The sequence below is a fragment of the Sminthopsis crassicaudata genome, chromosome 3, assembly GCF_048593235.1.
Source record: "Sminthopsis crassicaudata isolate SCR6 chromosome 3, ASM4859323v1, whole genome shotgun sequence".
NCBI lineage: Eukaryota > Metazoa > Chordata > Mammalia > Dasyuromorphia > Dasyuridae > Sminthopsis > Sminthopsis crassicaudata.
In genome coordinates this window covers 141,863,392-141,884,312 of record NC_133619.1, presented here as the reverse complement: position 1 = coordinate 141,884,312, position 20,921 = coordinate 141,863,392, and positions in this window count along the sequence as shown.

The following is a 20,921-nucleotide window of genomic DNA, read 5'->3' as shown; positions in this document are numbered from 1 at the left end:
ATATTTACTTTGTGCTAAAGTTTTGTTAAAACTAGAAAGCAGGTGAATGCCTATTTACCAAGGAATCACTGTGCAAACCCTCAATTCCACTCCCCTTCTTCTCTTTCAGCATTGCTTTATTCTCTCTCATATCATCATCATTATTATTTCAATTTTAGTGATGAAATTTTCAATCCAATAAATATTTATTAAGTGACTTCTATATGTCATGTAGTGTGCTAAATATGGGGGATATAAATAAAAAGAAAAAAAGGAAGATAATAGCTGCTTAAAAGAGGTTAAAATATAATGGAAGAAGACAATATACCAAAGAATATTGACAAGGGGGATAGTGCACCAAGGAGTTTTGTGTTCTCAGGAGTAAAATAAATCAAATAGAGTTGCTAACACAAAGTTGAGTTACCTGGGAAATTTTCAAATTCCTGAGTCTTCTATAAAGGAAGTCTTGGTGTGGAATTTACAACTTTGCCTTCCCTCTGATCCAAGAAAGAAGGAACTGAGGTAACCAAATCTGAGTCAATCTATACAGTGATGAAACTTCAGATGATCAATTTATTTTAGTGCATGCTTGGTTTTGTTTTTTGTTTTTTGTTTTGGAGTGAAAACCAAGTGCAGCACTATTATTTGTTCTCTTTAAATACCATTTTTATGAAGATCTAATTCACACCATATTCTTGATGCTTTTTTCTGAACTCATGTCTTATAAAATCAATATCTAATGGATACTTGAATGAACACTATAGCAAGCTTGATGCCTAGGGACACTGCAGCTCCATCTGGATCCCTTACAGTAAACTCTTAATTTCTAGGTTCAGTCTGTCTCATCTAAGTTAATACAGCAGTTTCCTATTATCTATGTCCTTTAAACTAGGAATTCCACCATCATTCAGTAAAACAGTCAGTCACTACAATCCATCTGGGCTTTCCTGATCAGTTATTCACATTTTGCAGGAGTGTCAGGAAGTCTATCTTAGTTGACATCTCTTCAACCCTCATCTCTTCCCTGTTCTTTCCTTTCTACTTTGTTCTCTTCTCTTTTCTCCATTTTCCTTTTCCCTCCCCATATCATTCAGAGATGAAGAGCTTTATCATGGTGGTTTTTATCAAAACTAATGTTTTGATTTCTAGATATTCTTCATTCATCTGACTAGGAGGAAAGTGTATGGAAAGTCTCAGTATATAACACACATCAATATTCCTGGCTTCTAATATCCACATCTAAAAACAGTGTCTGAGATGTTAAATAATATTTCCTTTCCTGAATAAGAGTGAAGGTTGTTGTTTTTTTTTTTTTTTTTTTTTTTCCAGTGTGTTGGCCTAGAATAAATAGTGGGATTGGAGCTGAAGTTGTATGTCCTCTCTTCGAACAGTATACCTTTTATTTTATTCATTTATTTATTTTAAATTTTTATTTAATTTTTTCAAAAAAAAATTATGCATAGGTAATTTTTCAGCATTGATAATTGTAAAACCTTTTGTTCCAACTTTTCCACTCCTTCCCCCCACCCCTTCCCCCAGATGACAGGTTGACCAATACATGTTAAATATGTTAAAGTATAAGTTAAATACACTATATGTATACATGTCCAAACAGTTATTTTGCTGTACAAAAAGAATCCAATTTTGACACAATGTACAATTAGTGTGTGAAGGAAATCAAAAATATAGGTGGATAAAAATAGAGGGATTGGGAATTCTATGTAGTGGTTCATAGTCATCTCCCAGAGTTCTTTCGCTGGGTATAGCTTGGTTCAGTTCATTACTGCTCTATTGGAACTGATTTGGTTCAAATTATTGTTGAAGAGGGCCACGTCCATCAGAATTGGTCATCATATACTAGTGTTGTTGAAGTATATAATGATCTCCTGGTCCTGCTCATTTCACTCAGCATCAGTTCATGTAAGTCTCTCCAGGCCTTTCTGAAATCATCCTGTTGGTCATTTCTTACAGAACAATAATATTCCATAATATTCATATACCACAATTTATTCAGCCAATCTCCAATTGATGGGCATCCATGTAGTTTCCAGTTTCTGGCCACCACAAAGAGAGCTGCCACAAACATTCTTGCACATACAGGTCCCTTTCCTTTCTTTAAGATCTCTTTGGGATACAAACCCAGTAGCAAAGCTGCTGGATCAAAGGGTATGAACAGTTTGATAACTTTTTGAGCATAGTTCCAAATTGTTCTCCAGAATGGCTGGATGTATTTGCAGTTCCAACAATAATGTATCAATGTCCCTGTTTTCCCACATCCCCTCCAACATTCTGCATCACCTTTCCCTGTAATTCTAGCCAATCTTACATGTGTGTAGTGGCATCTCAGAATTGTCTTAATTTGCATTTTCCTAATTAATAATGATTTGGAGCATCTTTTCATATGGCTAGAAATAGTTTCAATTACTTCGTCTGAGAATTGTCTGAACAGTGTACTTTTTACACTACACAATTTGATTCAATACGCCTCTTGATCATCTTAGAACAATGGTATTTCAGAGAAGGCAAGAGTATAATATTCTGGACATGGTAAAATAATTTTTCTTGAGAAGCGTGTATAATTTATGGCTTTTGCAGGCAAAATGAAGAATATAGTGGAATGGATAGAACATATATAGTAAAAACATTCAATTCTTAATTCTGTCTTCCAGTTCATAACTCTGTGATTTCTCGGGATCTCAGTTTCTGTGTCTGTATAATGAGGGGCTAGCCAAGTTGATCCTTTATCAAAGCTTATATTCTTAGGCTATGGCCTTTTGTCTTTTTTATTAGTAACCAGAGAAATCATGAAACCCATTTTATACAAATATAAAATAGTCTTGTGCTATTTAATCTTAATCTTTAATTTAAATTTAATTTAAGATTATCAGGATACATTCTATTATTTGGGAATTAGTCATTTTTAGGTATTATTAAATCCATTATTATTAAGACCACCTTCTGAGGAACACTGAAATATTTGACAGTGATGATAGTTTACTGAAATGAATTTCACTCAACCTAAACACTTGTAGGTCATTGTATTCTGGGTCCTCCTATTTCTAATATATATGAAAATAAGGAGAAATTTTCCAAAAGTTTAATTTAAATATTGCTAGAATGAATTATATAATAATCAATTCTTTACAATGCATGTTTATCAAGGATTTTGTTTTTAAGATTTTAATAGTGACATATAATTATAACATTTTTTTTAATTTGGGAAGACTTATAAGTCTAGTATAAGGTGCAACACATTGCTTGTCATCATTGTCAGGTCATCATTCTGCCAAAAATAAAAATACATTCTTAGTTAAAACAAAAAATAACACTTTATGCCCTTGATTTTATTACACTGAGACATTCTACTGAATGAGCCTTAAAGGTATGTGCTTAATGTTGTAATAAAATATAGAAGAGTTTTAAGCATATTCCATTACTAATAATCTGTAGGACTGTTTACTGTTCTAAATTACAGACAGCAAAGATTTCTTGAGATAACAATAAATTCAAAGGAATACTGCTAACCATCATTTATATTCTTCTGTTTACAACCTACAATTTCTCCAGTACATTTAGTTGTTACACATTATTCCCCTACAGATACTCTTCATACTTCTAAGTATGAAATTATAATACATCTTGAAAACAAATGGAAGGGTGATAATGAGTTTGTCATCTAAACCTTACAGTTCAATAGCTATGGAATAGGGAATGGTAGACTTGGAAAAAAAAAAATTTCTCGTTAATGTATAATTTTAAGAATATATATATATATATATATATATATATATATATATATATATATATATATATATACTTTGTTAAATATAAGAGGTTCACTTTATTTGACTTGCATGAATAAAAATACAATTTAAACGTAAATTTACTTCAGCTAAACGATCAGGATTTTATGAAGCGTGTAATGAAACTGCACCTCTGTGTTCATTTTATGATTAATGCATAAGTTACTTTTAAAATATTAAACTAAGTATACTTTCATGTTTATGAACCAGGCAGTTCAGTAGTTTTTTTTTGTTTGTTTGTTTTTTTTTTTGTTAGTCAAAGATATTTTTCAAGTAATACAACAACATGAGTCAAAGGGCTCAAATTTCAAGTTGCAAAATGAGCTCTGATTGAATTCAAGAAGGAAGCTCCTTCAATTTAGAGGATAGGTTTTCTTTTTCAGTGCTGAGAATTGGCACAATGAAAAGTTGTGTTATGAGGACAAAAATGGAACTCAGTGTCATAAAGTTGAAATACAAATGGACTTTCATTGATTAATTATTTTGAAATAATCATTTAGAGATAAGAGAAATCCTAGAAAATATTCTTGACAAATTTTCTGTTTAGGACTATTTTTTATATCTTAAAACTAATGAGGGCTTTTAAAAATATAAATAGGACATTTAGCACTAAGAGAAAAACAAAACCAAACAAAGCACAGGTGTAAGAATCATACAAGTGAAACTTCACAAACAGAATATTGCAGATACCTCATCAGTCAGTCTAATGATGTCAGTCAGTCTACTAAGTTTGCTAATAAATCTGAAAGAAAAAAAAAAAAAAGTTTTGTTTTTAATAACAGGATTAGTACAAAGAATTTTAGATCTTTTTTGGACAAAAAAAAAAAAAAAGAATTTTCTTGAAATGAAAGCATAGGACACTGTGATTGTGAAATAAGTAGTAATCATTTGAAATTGGACTTGAATTCATGTTCTCTGGTATCCAAATCACTTATGTTTCTATCATACTGATGCCTCTTGTACCAAGCCAGAAATCCTTCTAAACTATCATAGACAAGCCTTTATATGTTGTCATCATAACAATCTTCAGAACAAAAATTAAATAATATTGCATTGAATATTATACTTCTGACAAATCTACTAAAATTAGGTAGAAAGTAGGCTAGAAAAATGAAAAAAAAATAAACCACGGTTTCTAAAATTGGAAAATGAATGTGTATATATATGTAAAATTATTCTGACATTTGCATATATAAACTTACTTTGATATAAAAGAAGTATTCTGAGAAGTTATGTGCAAATCTAGTCTAGACAAATCAGATAATATTATAAGTACACTAGATGAGTATATTATTTAAAGGCTCTTAATAGTGAATTATTTACTAAATAAATAGTCTTTTGGAAAAACTCAGATATTAATGAAGTAGAGCAATTTAGTGTTAGTATTGTTATAATTATTATGTTTTCATAAATCATATATAAGAACCCTATGTAAGAAAACACTTAAATATATGTGTATATTTACACATATTGTTTAATTTATTATTATTATTTTTTTGTAAACCATAGTTTAAACTTATACCCAATTATCATGACATTTTAACAGGTCTAAAGTGAAACATTTAATTTATAACCAACTTAGAAATTTTAAGCTCTTTTAAAGTAGATATCTTTTCATTAAATCAATCTTAATTTATTTTAGGACAATAAACTTAAAATAGACCATTCTACAGAATAAATTAAGGAGAACAAAGTCCACTGTTAATAGAAATTATTTAGCAAAAGGAAAAGAAAATAAATTAGGCAAATAAACTCTAAATGCCTGTGATCTAAGTCAGTCTTAATATTTAATCTGTTGTTATTCATATAGTATCATTAATTTCAAGCAAATAAGCAAATGGTTGTTCTTTGAAAAATTACATAATAATTCATACAAGCTATCTTATTCCCTTTCCTTTTTTCCAGTAGTTATCTGATAACAATTTGCTAATGCAAAAATATTCAAACTTCATTAAAATGTAAATAGACTGAATATTCCAGATAAAGTTTTCTTTCTTAGATTCACAAAGTCTCATTCATACAACATTCAAAAAAAAATTTTAAATAAGGAACTTTATATGTATACCTATTTTGTATTTAACATGAATTTTAACATATTTAATATGTGTGGGACTACCTGCCATCTAGGGTTGTGGATGGAGGAAAGGAGGGGAAAAGTTGGAACAGAAGTTTTTGCAAATTACCCATGTATATGTTTTGTCAATACAAAGCTATAATAAAAAAATAAATAAAATTAAAAATAAAATTAAAAAAAAAAAAATAAAAGGAACTTTATTTAACAATAGCAAAAAAATGATATCTAGAAAGCCTATGGTATTCGTTCAGATAGATATAGAAAATATGATCTATATAGTGAAATATGGTTGACTAGAAGAATATGTTGCCAATATTGATTCATCATAGGCTGAACTTGGGATGCTGAGAAGTCACTTAAATGGCTTAAATCCTAGTCTTGTGTACCAAACAAATCTTAATACAAATTCTCTGCCTTTTAGGTGAAACATATGCAAGCTCACATTCACTGTGCAACCCAGAGTATATGTAGTTTGCTTTATAGAAAGCTTGAATGAAACTTATCTAGAGTAGAGGGATTTCTTGAATGGTGCCATCCTTGTGGGTTTCTGTGGAAGTAACTCTAGCTTCTGAAGTTAAAGAATGTAGCTTTCTGTCTCAAGAAGAAAATTTTCTTGAGAAGCCTTCTTCATGGAGAAAGATGATTGGCTGCATATGGATGCTGACTGATAAATTGAAACTAAGATGTAGACAAGCCAAAGATTTCAACATTGATGTTGTCTTTTACTAAATTATTTGCGCAAATCAGTTTGGATGGAAAGAGAGCTCTCTCTCTCTCTCTCTCTCTCTCTCTCTCTCTCTCTCTCTCTCTCTCATAGCCCCAAAATATATTTCGCTTCTAGATGGAGACAGAATGATAGTACCATTCTATTAATTTGGAAGGCACCATGTAGGAAGTTGTTGAAAAGTGGATTATGTAATAGGGGGAAAATAATTATGAAAATTCTTTATAGATTATGCTAATGCCCTTTGTATGTTTCTACCAGTTTTAAAGGCCCTTCTGATTATATCATGTCTTTTGCAATTTATTTCTAGGAATCAATATACATTTATTATTTTGAACGCCTCTATAGGACTTATACTCTTATATTTGTGAAAATATACATATGAATTTTACATCAATCATATTTGGGGGTTTTCCAGAGTAAACTAGGTGTCATGAAGTAAAGAAAATACTTATTTGGTTCATCCCTTAAGTTTGTATTTGATTTATGAGAATTGAAAGCCTGGGGGACCTAAAATATCATTTATATATGGAATTTTATAAGTGTTGGAAGACTGGTAGAAAAATATTTTTAATCAGAAGAGTATTCAGAAATATCCCTTCAATCATAGCAAAAGTTGTTGTGCTGCCTAATCTTCTAACATCTATATTGTCTTGTAATAATATAATAACATAAAATTAGAAGTTAAAAATTTACCTGAAAAATAAATATAAAGCTGACTACTTAAAGAGATTTACTTATGTTGCTTCTCTTCAATACATAATTTTCCAAAAAGTCCTAAAATTGTATATTCAACTGAAAATTCCTGTAGTATCCTTAACATGAGAATAAATTCTTATGATTAGGCTGCAACTTTTCTGGAACATCCTGAAAAATGTCCCAAATAAAATCTTTCCCAGTGTATTCCAGAGTTAGAACACTTTTGAATGTGAATTTGAATTGTGGGATATTGGTAACTGGTGATACTATGGGGTTTCAAAATTATGAAGTTACACTGATATGTATGAACATGAGCTCTGAGTAAATGTTATAAACAAATATTTATCATTTTACTAGCTTTATTTGAAGTCTTTATTTATTGGCATTTTATTCATCTATCTAGCTCATGTGACCCAACAAAGTGAAAGATTAGACCCTTTCTTTAGTCTTTGTTGTTGTTGTTGTTGTTGTTTATTTGTTTTTTTTTTTATTTGTTTTTTTCCTTTCTCTAGTCTTGATGACCCTTTAATCATTTTCAAAATAGTACATTGAAGAAATAAAGCAATAACTACTGTCTCTCCACTGTGTAAGACCTCCCAAAATACAATAAGGAAATAATTTGATGCACTAACAACAAAAAGGCTATTTACAAATATATTAATCCAGAAGCCCCTCCTTTCCCAAAACTATCATGCTATCTTATGGGTTCAAATACTGATATACAATGTTAGAGTAATGCTTAATTATACTTCATCAGTCCATGAACTACTTAAATCCAAAATCTAGAAACTTGTTCTTCCTTAGAGTACAGCATGAAAACACTCTATGTAAAAACATTGCTCAGAAAAAGAACTGAAGAGCAGAGTGAACTAGGACAGCATGCAAACAAATTGTTTATTTTTAACAGGTCTTAAAATAGGGGCATTGCTTTCAACCAGTGGTCAAATATATCCATCCAAAAGTTACTTATGTGGACAAAGACAAAGGCTTGTGCAACATGAATTGCCAATCCAGCCTTGAAGGAAGCTGAGGCAGCTTTTATGTTGGAGTCATTAAAGGTGAAGGAGTGAGCCTATAAGTAATAAAGAGATATAAGGGGAAACAACCACTGAAGAAAACTCATTAAAAAAACAAACAAACAAACAAAAAATCTTGAGTACAAATAGATAAACAAAAAGATGATAAATCATCATAAATATTATGGTAAATATATTGATTAAAATTCTGATAATAAACATTATAAGACAAGAAAAATAAACAACATTTGAAGCAGAGTATTCTTAGGATTCCTAAATGAAATATGGATCCACAACAAAATTTCCCAAAATATTTAAATAACCAGTTAAACATTGTGAAAGAAGAATTGATGGTTTATAAAGTAAAAATAATTGGTAGGATAGAAAAACTTGAATCCACTATAAGAAATCTTCCTTCTATCCTCCCCCCAAAAAATCAAACAAACAAAACTGAAGAGAATACAATTGATAGATAATAGAAATACATAGGAGTAAAAGATTATTTCAAAGAAGTGTACCAAAAAGAAAGAAAACTAAAAGAATGCTTGATTTTCTCAAACAATATTAATTTTAAAGACTAGATTATAAGGTCAAATGTTAAGAATCAAAGTTTTTTCCAAAAGAATATAAATTAACAATACAACAGCAAAATAGGAAAAAAACAAAAAAAAAAAAACAAATCCTGAACAACACAATTAGAGAAATAGTAAAAACAACTTATTAGAACATTTTAACAGCAGGCAGAGTAGTGCATCTAATCAAAGGAGGGTACTCTCACCCAAATAGTAGGAAACATACAGAGCACCTTCATGCTAGGAAGTAATGATATTCTCCAAAGGCTCCTTTGCAAAAAATATGAGAAAACTATGCAAATCTTTAGAAAACAAAACTCCAAACAAATAAAAACCCTCTTCTGCAAACTTCAAGATACATAGTAGCTAATTTTAATAAGAAATAATTTCAAATACAAAGAAACAGGTATTAAAGTCACATAAGACTATTCTATATTCACAGAAACTGCAAAAGGGAATGGATAATATGCTCCAAAGGACGAAAAATTGTTGATAAACCAAATGTAAGACCTGAAATCTGAATGTAACAAATGAAAAAAATTTGAAATTAAACAGTTATTTGAAACATTCATACCTATAAAACCAAATCTGAGCAGATTTTTACTTTGTAAACATATCAAGCAACAAAATAGCAAGATAGCAAATGAGGAAGGTACAGGTGAAAAGAAAAAATCTTAGGAAAAAAAAATGATGCTTTTGGGACTAATAATGAAAACAATAAAATAGTTATTAAAGAATTTCTTTTCAAAAGTTTGCAAGAAACAAGAATGACATAGTCAAATATAAGTGATAGTGAGTGGATAGGATTACAAAATTATGTGTCATCCCTCACAACATCCAATTTACAGGTTATTCAATTTTATTTTCTTTTTTCATTTGTCTCATGGGGAAATGTGCAGATTTGGAGGAACATAGAGAGAGAGGAAGGCGTAAAAAGAAGGTGAATATGAATTCTAATGAACATTTAACAATGAAAGAAAATTACTTGTAATTTTTGAAGTAGGTCTAAATCATATACAGGACAATTAGTAAGTGGAAGAGGATTAAAAGAAGGAGTGACAGAAATAGGGATATTAGCTTAATTATTGAAGGTGATCTTACTGATGAATGTTAAATTATGATAGAAATATTTAATAATTGGATCTAGGAATCACAAGTATAACTTGCAGGGATTTGGTGAGAACACTCATCTTGTTTCAGGAAAAGAAGAAGCAGATGCTGGAGAAAATTGACATTCAATTTGGACTTCGTGGCAAATGGGGAAAAATCACTATAGGGAGGACAAAAAGGAATGAAGAACTGCTGATTCAAGTATACAGGGAAATTTCTATAATGGGGCAATATTTCCCTTCTTTTTTTTCATTTACCAGAACCTGTATTTCTAAGAATCAGAAACAACGGAAAGGGGAGCCATGGGGCAATATGCACATTCCAAATTAATATGACAATAGGGAATAAAATGAGGACTATTTAGAATAAGGCTTTGGTATAGTAGATTCTATAGAATAAAGAAAGAAAAAAAAATAAGTATAAGGTCCATGAATCATAGAATATAAATTGATAATAGACATAAAGAAAAAATAAATAATAAAAAAATCTGTTTAATTGCACATATCTCATTATAGGAAATCTGAGAAAGGAGAGGTATATGTGAAATTCTCAAAGTACTTTTTCACTTAATTGTTTGTTGCATTTGTATTTGAATTTTCTAATTTCTCCTGCTCTATAAATCCTTTATTTCACTCTCTTCTGTTTTATTTTTAAATTTTTATTTTATTTATAATGTCATTTTCCAAATATAAAGAATTCTTGATAAGGACTCATAGTGTATCTACTTGCAAAGTTTCCAAAATCCAAAAGATCTGGAATTTTTCTTCTTCTTTATCTTTTTTCCCTAGATTCACTTGAACTTGAAATTTTTGAAAAAAAAAATGTATTTTTATGTTTTGTCCTAAGAGGGTTAGGCTTAACTCTCTCTCTTAGTTTTAGATTATATCTTCTTACACATGCCAATTTCTAGAGAAGATGTTGTTTTGCTTAAAAGTTCTAATTTATCTTGCTTTACTGACTTAAATAAGTTTCTTATATTTGCCATTTCTGTAAAGCAGCTGAAATCAAGTCAGGGTGGCTCATGAATTTCCTTGGTGGGATTCATCTAAGCAGATGATACAAATGTAGGCAATTTTCTTTAATGACACCTTTTTTAAAGAGAGTTTTAAAAAGGAGTGTACTTCTAACCAATGAAATGATAAAGCATAAAAAATGTGTTAAACAAGGCTGAAGGCAACAAGCTAACAACTTACAATCTAATTTAGCCAACTATAAAAGCTTCTTAATGAAGGTAATGATGGAACTATAGTATCATCTGCAAGTCTTTCCCCCCAATTCTCCACTTCATTAAAAAACTTCATGTTCTTTTTGAAAGCAAAAGCAGCATTTCATGCCATGCAGAATTTAAAGGTTACAAATTTCAGATGAAAATATTGACCTTTCTAAAAAAACAAAACCAAAAAAAAAAAAAAAAAAAAAAAAAACATTTTTTAATCTTTGAAGACAAAATTTTTGGGGGGTGTTTTCCCGTTAAAAGAGTTAAATTTGAGGTTTCTTTCTTGACTATCTCGATATTCTTGAATGCATAAATAAAAGAAAGAATAGACTCTTTTCAGTTCGTGTTGAATAAATAAATCATATTTTGAAAAAAATATTTTAAAAGTATCTATCTGCTTATGGTTGTACTTTGGAAAATAATAGTAGCAATTATCCTTATATTAAATTGTGTTAATAGATTAAAATATTAACTTTAGGTATTAGTGTGGTTTAAAATGGTTTAAAATCGGATTTATTTGGATATTTTACTTTTTTCCTGAACAAAACCCACATTAGCATCATCTGTGATCTCAGATTCTGAATATTATACCATTAGAAAACAGAAAATGCATGTTGTGTCTAAGAAGTCACAATACTCCAATAAAAAGATTTTCAATAATTTTAAAGGAACTGTGAGAGTTCAATGATAAATGGAATATCTATTAAGTAACAGGTAATCTTGCTATGCTCAAAAAAACCAAAACAAAACAAAACAAACAAACAAAAAAAAAAAAACTCATAACCTGGCTGAACCCAAAATGCTGAAAGTTCCATTAACAATTTCCAATGACCATTTACAAAGTCTCATTAAAATTCCCAATGACCATCTACTAAGTCATCTGTCAAGGTTGTATGGGATAAATACTAGTGGAGAAACTAAATGAATTGATGAAATCATAGATTCCTAAAGTGTTAAAGATGCATTTAAAGGGGTACTAATTATTTACAATGCTAGATTCTAAATGCTGTGACTGATAAAATAATGCTAAGGATATTTTTAGACAAAACACTTTATGACCAGTATCCTTCAAGATTAGAGGGATTTTTTTCTGTAAGTGGCAACTTGATAAAATAATTTTATGATTTACTCCTATTAAATATTCTTCCTTCAGATTAAGTTTTCATACTATCATGGGCTCACGAACATTTGTAGAGTATGTAATTGATTTAATGTGCACAAAATGTCAATACATATCATATATACAATCACACACATAAACATACATATACAAATTGCTACTATATGGGATATCTTATTTAGTGTGTAGCTGATGTATGTATGTGTATTTGTATATGCATACTCATACATACATGTATAGCCATATATCTATGGACATATATATATATATGTGTGTGTGTGTGTGTGAGTTATATATCTACATATATGCATATGAGAGAGAAAGAGAGAAAGTGAGAGAGAGAGAGAGAGAAAGAGATGGAAAGATGGAGAGAAGATGAAAAGGAAAGAGGAAGAGAGGCAGGGAGAGAAAGAGAGGAAAAGGAATGAAAAGGATAAATGTTTTAGTGTTTTGGGCATGCACTGAACTTGTTTTTTCTAAAAAAAACCAAAACAGTTTGGACTCCTAAAATTCCTACTATACCTCAGACTCTTTCAGGGCAGGGACAATACCTTACCTAAACATTTGTCAGCAGCCAGTCAATAAGCATTCATTAGTTGTTTAATATGTAAGCACAATATCTGCTTTGAACCTAATTCAGCACTTCATAAGATTCTATATTATCACATACATGATGATAATGGTGATGATGATGATGATGATGATTTATATGCAGTGAGAAATTAATGTTTTATATATATATCATATGTTCTGCATCATAAAACCAAAAAGCTCTTCTATTCCTCTGGTGAAATAACTGTCTGTTCTTTGTTGGCCTTATTTTCAACTTAAATTCCTTATTTATTTATTAAAATGATTGGTTTCTTTTCTCTAGGATGAGGACAAAAATTAAATCTGTTTTCTTCCTTCCTTCACTACCCTTGTGTTTTTCCAATCATCTCTTCTTTTATTCACACTTTTTTTTCATATTTGGGTATCATGTCATCTATCTTGCTGCTTTCTGCAACCTACTTGGTTCTCTCTAGGATAAATATATACCTACTGTGACTTAATTATTACAAAACACTTGCATTTGCATATAATGTGCCTAAGATTTTTCTTGCATAGCACATACATATGAAATGAATAATGTAAAATTAATGCAAAAAAAAGTAACTGGCAATTCATCATTCTCATAAATGCTCCAAGGGCCTGTCTTGATAAGAAAAGGATGTATTTGATTTGTTGAGTACAGGTGTCTTCAGTATAAAGCTGATGTATGCCAAATAGTTTAAAATGTGGCTATATGTGACTTCTGGTCATGTATATTGTTGTCTACTTTGACAGTGTGTTTTCTTGTCATAGAGCCAAATTTGTAGACTTTGTAGCATACTTTTGACTTTACACCAGTGAAATGCTGAGAACTGCTAAACCTGGGTTTACAGACAAAAAAAAAAAAAAAGTGCAATAGTGAATGTCATGAGAGTCATTAATCTGGGATTCCTTTATTGGATCCGTATATTTTCCAAATTTCAGGCTATCTTTATGGGTTTCTGTGAATTAATAATCCTTCAAGACAGTTCAAATTGTCCCAAAACATTAAATAAAAATATTTTATGTATTCCTCCATTTTTTTTTTTGCAGGGCCCAGTCATGGGCTGTTTGTTCTAGTTCCAGCACTTGGGGTCATTTTCCCAGAACAAGTGATGCTCTCTCATTCACAAGTGAACTGAATGAATTAATGTTGGTAGTTATATTATATATGTATATATATATGTGTGTGTACATATATATGTATTATACATGTAGATTATGGAGTGTAGAAAAAAATTTACATCATTTTTCACTAAAATGACTAAGATGAGTAAAATACTTTGAGAAAATATATTATGTTTCTCCTCCAAATTAACATAGATGTGCATGACTTAAATAATGTGGAAATTAATTTCATATCAAATATATTGGATCCCACTGAGGGACAGAAAGAAAAGATGAAGACAAGATATGAGCCTTAAATATTTGTGAGAATAATTAGAAAAAGCCTTAGGTAATAAAATGAATAAAATAAAATAAATAAAATAATGGGAAAGGGAATAAAAGATGATTTCAAGTTCCTTTTAAATATTTCCCTCCAAATGAAATATGCTACTTTTTTCAGCATAATATATGGACAATGAAGATGAAGAATACCCCTCTTCTTCTTCTTTCCTTCCATATCTCTCCTATCCCAATTATTATTAAAACACTCACATTTCAGACCCTACATCTTTAGTCCATCAATACTGTGAAAGAGATATATATTTACTTGATGCGACCATCTTTCTAAACTGGTTGTCAGCTTGTACAGAGGTAACAGGTGGCTTCCATATGACAAGAACTGCTGCAGGTGATTATCTCATGATTTTATCAGCCTTTAGGGACAAATAAACAACTACTTATGAGATTGTGACAGCTACCAGAACCAATTACTCTTAGCCCATATGACAGGCTTTTAAATTTTCCTGTTAATCATGGGGCTAAATTAGCAAGAAGGCTTTTCTGAGACTTCCATAAAATGTATTCCTTGTACATGTCTTCAGGTAGTCTCTGAGATTCTAAGTTTATTGATTAACATCTATTTCTCATTCCTTGAATGATATCTAAAGGACTACTATAGCATTCCAAAAAGTGATTTTTGCTTTAGTGGTGAAATAGCTAATTGCTTCCAAGGAACGTGTGACAAGAAACACATGTTACAGTAAAATGTGTTCAAATTGGAGAAATGTGTTCAAATTCTATCTATGTAATTTTGGGTAAATGAGTTAAACATTCTGGGTTTCAGTTCTCCCTTTTATAAAATAGGGAGATAAAATAGGTAGCCTTTCTAGCTCTTAATTTATGATCCTATGAGTAATTATTTATCTTATTAAGATTTTGTTGAATTCAAGATTTTTTATTGAGGGGAGATTTGTATTCATTCTTGAAGTAATATATAATCATGACATAAACACATAAATTGATGTATGGAATAATGAGATAAAGGGAAAACTTGAGAGTTAGGAGGATCTAAGTTCAAGTCTACCTTTCACCCTAAGGAAGTCACTTAATCTCTCACTGTCACAGGCAAGTCCCTATAATTAAGTTATAGACATCCATCTATAACATTACAGAGATTTTTCTACACTGATGAAAGCAGAGGCTAAGACAGACAGACCAGTAATAGATAAATTGAAAATGGATAGATAAAAGGATGAAATTCCAATCTTATATTAAATTCTAGTTAGTAATCACATAGTATACATTTCTGAATATAAGTTTTTTTATTGGAGAGTTTAAGATTATTTCATTTAATCATTCAAAAACTTAATATGAATATGAATGAGGTTAATTGAGGTTTAGTTGTGCAAAAGTTAAAAGTTGTACTTGTATATGTCTTATTTTTTTTCCCTTTAGTTGAGATTAATCAAAATAAGAGCTAAAACTAAAAACAAGCAACAACAAATAAAAAGGGGACTCTACTTTTTTTTTTTTTAATTTTTTTTTATTATATATATATATATATTTTATAATATTATCCCTTGTATTCATTTTTCCAAATTACCCCCCCTCCCTTACTCCCTCCCCCCGACGACAGGCAATACCATACATTTTACATGTGTTACAATATAGTCTAAGTACAATACATGTGTGTGAATATCATTTTCTTGTTGCACAATAAACATTAGAATCCGAAGGTACATGCAACCTGGGCAGACAGATATTAGTGCTAACAATTTACATTCCCCTCCCAGTGTTTCTTCTCTGGGTGTATCTACCTCTGTCCATCATTGATCAACTGGAAGTGAGTTGGATCTTCTTTATGTTGAAGATTTCCACTTCCATCAGAATACATCCTCATACAGTATCGTTGTTGAAGTATACAGTGATCTTCTGGTTCTGCTCATTTCACTCAGCATCAGTTGATTTAAGTCTCTCCAACCCTCTCTGTATTCCTCCTGCTGGTCATTTCTTACTGAGCAATAATATTCCATAACTTTCATATACCACAATTTACCCAACCATTCTCCAACTGATGGACATCCATTCATCTTCCAGTTTCTAGCTACAACAAAAAGAGCTGCCACAAACATTTTGGCACATATATGTCTCTTTCCGCTCTTTAGTATTTCTTTGGGATATAATCCCAGTAGTAGCGCTGCTGGGTCAAAGGGTATGCACAGTTTGATAACTTTTTGGGCATAATTCCAGATTGCTCTCCAGAATGGCTGGATTCTTTCACAACTCCACCAGCAATGTATTAGTGTCCCAATTTCCCCACATCCCCTCCAACATTTGTCATTATTTGTTCCTGTCATCTTAGCCAATCTGACAGGTGTGTAGTGGTATCTCAGAGTGGTCTTAATTTGCATTTCTCTGATCAGTAGTGATTTGGAACACTCTTTCATGTGAGTGGATATAGTTTCAATTTCTTCCTCTGAGAATTGTCTGTTCATATCCTTTGACCATTTATCAATTGGAGAATGGTTTGGTTTCTTATAAATTATGGTCAGTTCTCTATATATTTTGGAAATGAGACCTTTGTCAGAACCTTTGTTTTTAAAAAATATTTTCCCAATTTGTTACTTCCCTTCTAATCTTGTTTGCATTAGTATTATTTGTACAGAAACTTTTTAGTTTGATGTAATCAAAATCTTCTATTTTGTGATCAATAATGATCTCTAGTTCTCCTCTGGTCATAAATTCCTTCCTCCTCCACAAGTCTGAGAGGTAGATTATCCTCTGTTCCTCTAATCTATTTATTATCTCCCTCTTTATGCCTAAATCATGGACCCATTTTGATCTTATCTTGGTATATGGTGTTAAGTGTGGATCCATATCTAATTTCTGCCATACTAATTTCCAGTTTTCCCAACAGTTTTTTCCAAATAATGAATTTTTATCCCTAATGTTGGAATCTTTGGGTTTGTCAAAGATTAGATTGCTATAGATGTACCCTTTTTTGTCCTTTGTATCTAATCTGTTCCACTGATCTACCGGTCTATTTCTTAGCCAATACCAAATGGTTTTGGTGACTGCTGCTATATAATATAGCTTTAGATCAGGTACACTTAGACCACCTTCCTCTGAGTTTTTTTTCATTAGTTCCCTTGCAATTCTTGACCTTTTATTCTTCCATATGAATTTTGTTGTTATTTTTTCTAGGTCATTAAAATAGTTTCTTGGGAGTCTGATTGGTATAGCACTAAATAAATAGATTAGTTTGGGGAGTATTGTCATCTTTATTATATTCGCTCGGCCTATCCAAGAGCACTGAATGTCTTTCCAATTATTTAAATCTGATTTTATTTTTGTGGCAAGTGTTTTGTAATTTTTCTCATATAATTCCTGACTTTTCTTTGGTAGATGGATTCCCAAATATTTTATACTATCAACATTTGTTTGGAATGGAATTTCTCTTTGTATCTCTTGCTGTTGCATTTTGTTAGTGATATATAAAAATGCCGAGGATTTATGTGGATTTATTTTGTATCCTGCCACTTTGCTGAAATTTTGAATTATTTCTAGTAGCTTTTTAGCAGAGTCTTTGGGGTTCTCTAAGTATACCATCATGTCATCTGCAAAAAGTGATAGTTTAATTTCCTCATTTCCTACTCTAATTCCTTGAATCTCTTTCTCGGCTCTTATTGCCGAGGCTAGCGTTTCTAGTACTATATTGAATAGTAATGGTGATAGTGGGCAACCTTGTTTCACTCCTGATCTTACTGGGAAAGGTTGCAGTTTATTTCTATTGCATATTATGCTTACTGACGGTCTTAAATATATACTCCTGATTATTCTAAGGAATAATCCATTTATTCCTATACTCTCAAGAGTTTTTAGTAGGAATGGATGTTGGATTTTGTCAAATGCTTTTTCTGCATCTATTGAGATGATCATATGGTTCTTATTAATTTGATTATTAATATGGTCAATTATATTAATAGTTTTCCTAATATTAAACCAGCCCTGCATTCCTGGAATAAATCCTACTTGATCATAGTGTATTATCTTGGAGATGATTTTCTGAAGTCTTTTTGCTAATATCTTATTTAAGATTTTAGCATCAATATTCATTAAGGAGATTGGTCTATAATTTTCTTTCTCAGTTTTCGATCTACCAGGTTTAGGTATCAGTACCATGTCTGTGTCATAAAAGGAATTTGGTAGGACTCCTTCATCCCCTATTTTTTCAAATAATTTATATAACCTTGGGGCTAATTGTTCTTTAAATGTTTGGTAGAATTCACATGTGAATCCATCTGGCCCTGGGGATTTTTTCCTGGGGAGTTGATTAATAGCTTGTTCTATTTCTTTTTCTGAAATGGGACTATTTAAGCAATTTATCTCCTCCTCTGTTAATCTAGGGAGCCTATATTTTTGGAGGAAGTCATCCATTTCATTTAAGTTATCAAATTTATTGGCATAAAGTTGGGCAAAGTAACTCCTTATTATTTCTCTAATTTCCTCTTCATTGGTGGAAAGATCCCCCTTTTCATTTGTAAGACTATCAATTTGATTTTCCTCTTTCTATTTTTTGATCAAATTTACCAAAGGTTTATCTATTTTATTGGCTTTTTCATAAAACCAACTCTTGGTTTTATTTATTAATTCAATAGTTTTTTTACTTTCAATTTTATTGATTTCTCCTTTTAATTTTTGTATTTCGAGTTTAATTTTTGGTTGGGGGTTTATAATTTGGTCTTTTTCTAGCCTTTTAAGTTGTAAGCCCAATTCGTTAATATTCTCTTTCTCAATTTTCTTCAAATAAGCCTCTAAAGATATAAAATTTCCCCTTATTACCGCTTTAGCTGCATCCCAAAGATTTTGATATGATGTCTCATCATTATCATTATCTTGGGTGAAATTGTTAATTGTTTCTATAATTTGCTCTTTCACCCAGTCATTCTTTAAGATGAGATTATTCAGTTTCCAATTACTTTTTGGTCTATTTACCCCTAACTTTTTACTGAATGTAGCTTTTATTGCATTGTGATCTGAGAAGAAGGCATTTATTATTTCTGCCTTCCTACATTTAATTTTGAGATCTTTATGTCCTAGTATATGGTCAATTTTTGTATAGGATCCATGAACTGCTGAGAAGAAAGTATATTCCTTTCTATTGCCATTCAGTTTTCTCCAAAGGTCTATCATACCTAGTTTTTCTAATGTTCTATTTACTTTTTTAATTTCTTTCTTGTTTGTTTTGTGGTTTGATTTGTCTAAATCTGAGAGTGCAAGGTTGAGATCTCCCACTATTATAGTTTTACTGTCTATTTCTTCTTGCAGTTCTCTTAACTTTTCCTTTAGAAAGTTAGATGCTATACCACTTGGTGCATATATGTTTAGTATTGATATGGCTTCATTATTTATGCTACCTTTCAGCAGGATATAGTTTCCTTCCTTATCTTTTTTAACGAGATCTACTTCTGCTTTTGCTTGATCTGAGATAAGGATAGCTACCCCTGCTTTTTTGGCTTTACCTGAAGCATAATAGGCTCTGTTCCAACCTTTTACCTTTACTCTGTATGTATCTCCCTGCTTTAAGTGTGTTTCCTGTAGGCAACATATTGTAGGGTTCTGCTTTTTGATCCAATCTACTATCCGTCTCCGTTTGATGGGATCGTTCATCCCATTTACATTTACAGTTAAAATTACTAATTCTGTATTTCCTGCCATCGTATTATCCCCAGATTATGCTTTTTTCCCTTGACCCCCCTGATCCCCCTCCCCGATATTTAATTTACAGACCCCCCTTGTGACGCGCAACCCTCCCTCTTTTTTTTTTTTTTTTTTTAGGATCCCTCCCCCCTCCCTCCAAGTCCCTTCACTTATTCCCCTTTTCCTTTTCCCTTTTCCTCTCCCCCCTTTTAATGAGGTGAGAGAAAATTCTCTGAAAAACAAATATGTTAATTATTTACTCTTTGAGCCTCTTCTGATGAGAGTAAGATTCACACAATGATTCTCCCCCTCACTAAGTTCCCTCAGATATGGTGTATTTTCTATGTCTCTTCCTGGGATGTAGTTTCCCTCTTTTTATCACTCCTTCCCCTTTTTCTGAACCGACCTCCTTCCCTTTACTACACCCCCCTTTTTTTCTTTTATATCAGTAAAATCAAATTATCCTTGAGTATTTTTTATATACCCACAACAGAGTTACAGTTCTCAAGGGTTCTGTGTACCTTTTTCTGTTTCTCTTCAGTCTTGTGGATGTAGATCAAATTTTTTGTTTAAGTCTGGTTTTTTTCTTAGAAACATATAGAATTCCTCTGTTTCATTGAATGACCATCTTCTTCCGTGGAAAAAGATGCTAAACTTAGCTGGGTAGTTCATTCTTGGTTGCAGTCCTTGATCTTTTGCTTTACGGAATATCAGGTTCCAGGCCCTTCTATCTTTTAATGTGGAGGCAGCCAGATCTTGGGTGACCCTTATTGTGGCACCTTGGTATTTAAATTGTTTTTTTCTAGCTGCTTGCAGGATTTTCTCCTTTGTGTGGTAATTCTGCAACTTAGCCACAATATTCCGTGGTGTTCTTTTTTTAGGGTCTATTTCAGAAGGAGTTCGATGAATTCTTTCCACATCTACTTTCCCTTCTGTTTCTATTATCTCTGGA